The sequence below is a fragment of the Lipotes vexillifer genome, unplaced genomic scaffold (assembly GCF_000442215.2).
Source record: "Lipotes vexillifer unplaced genomic scaffold, Lipotes_vexillifer_v1.1 scaffold742, whole genome shotgun sequence".
In the NCBI taxonomy this organism is placed as follows: domain Eukaryota; kingdom Metazoa; phylum Chordata; class Mammalia; order Artiodactyla; family Lipotidae; genus Lipotes; species Lipotes vexillifer.
The window spans coordinates 1,466,844-1,468,028 of record NW_006775459.1 but is presented as its reverse complement, the minus strand read 5'-3'; positions in this window follow the sequence as shown (position 1 = coordinate 1,468,028).

Sequence of the window (1,185 nt, the reverse complement as noted above, 5' to 3'; positions counted from 1 at the left end):
AAAGAGTGTACTCAAATAGAATATATATTTAGATACAAGCAGAGTATATATTTCTTTGAACAGTCTAGCAAAGAGTAAAATTAAATAAAAAATCATGATCAAGAAAGTAGGGAAAACAAGATTTTTTAAAGAAAAAAAGTTTACATGTGAACTATTTTGTAGAAACAAATAACTTGATATCTTTAAATTTACACTTCAAATCCTTAACACCTTTGCATATACATGGTAAATGTTAATTTCTGGGTAATAAAAATGAGATTTAATACCACATCTACATCTTTATTCATATTCCGAAAGTCTCAGCAGACTAATTAGAGGTATCACATTTTATGGAATGAGCATTCCTTATTTTCTTGGCCTCTAACTACTGTGTAAAATTTAAATAAAGGATATATTTCTCCAGCAGAGAGAAAGGTGGAGAAGATGCTAGATAGAACTGCCATCAGGCTAATAAGGTGAATGTTTTGGGTCTATAATTTTTGCACCAACAGAAGTTCTTTAGAAGGGTCACAGTGAGAAAGCAATGATAATCAGATAAGTAAGATATTTGAACATTACAGAATTTATGACAGTATCCAAGACAGTCACACTTCAGGCCAACTGAATAGATGTTAGGAAATGGTCAATAGTACTAATTTGTGCCTATTTTTACTGACAGTAATGTAGCTCTGTAATTGAAATGCTCAGTAACAGTTTTCTATCTAAATTTTAATGATGCCCTTTATAATTCTCTTTTTAATGCAGTTCCTGAACTTTAGAAAGGTTCTTCACTGCCAAATTTCAGTTCATTGTGAAGTGCTGCCTTGGAAAAACTCTTGCTTTAAAAAAGAAAAAAAGTAGCATTGTTCATGATGTCTGTTGAAAATCGCATTGTCCAGTCATGTGCTAAAATTGTTGATTAGTCCTCTCTTACTGTAAAAAAAAGGCAAAGAAAAGATCACTTAAAACTAACAGTTTGTTTTCAAATTTAAAAAATGACATTTATAAAATATATGAAAAGGATATTTTTAAAAGAATACTCCCAGTTAATTTATTAAATGGCACAAGAATGTCATAAACAACAATTTCATAGTTACTTAGAGAACTCTAGTAAAGAATTATTATCCTAACATTTACTGTTAAAAATTACTGAATAAAATTCACTGATCATCACTTTCCACCAAATTCATACCTTCTGGGAAAGAG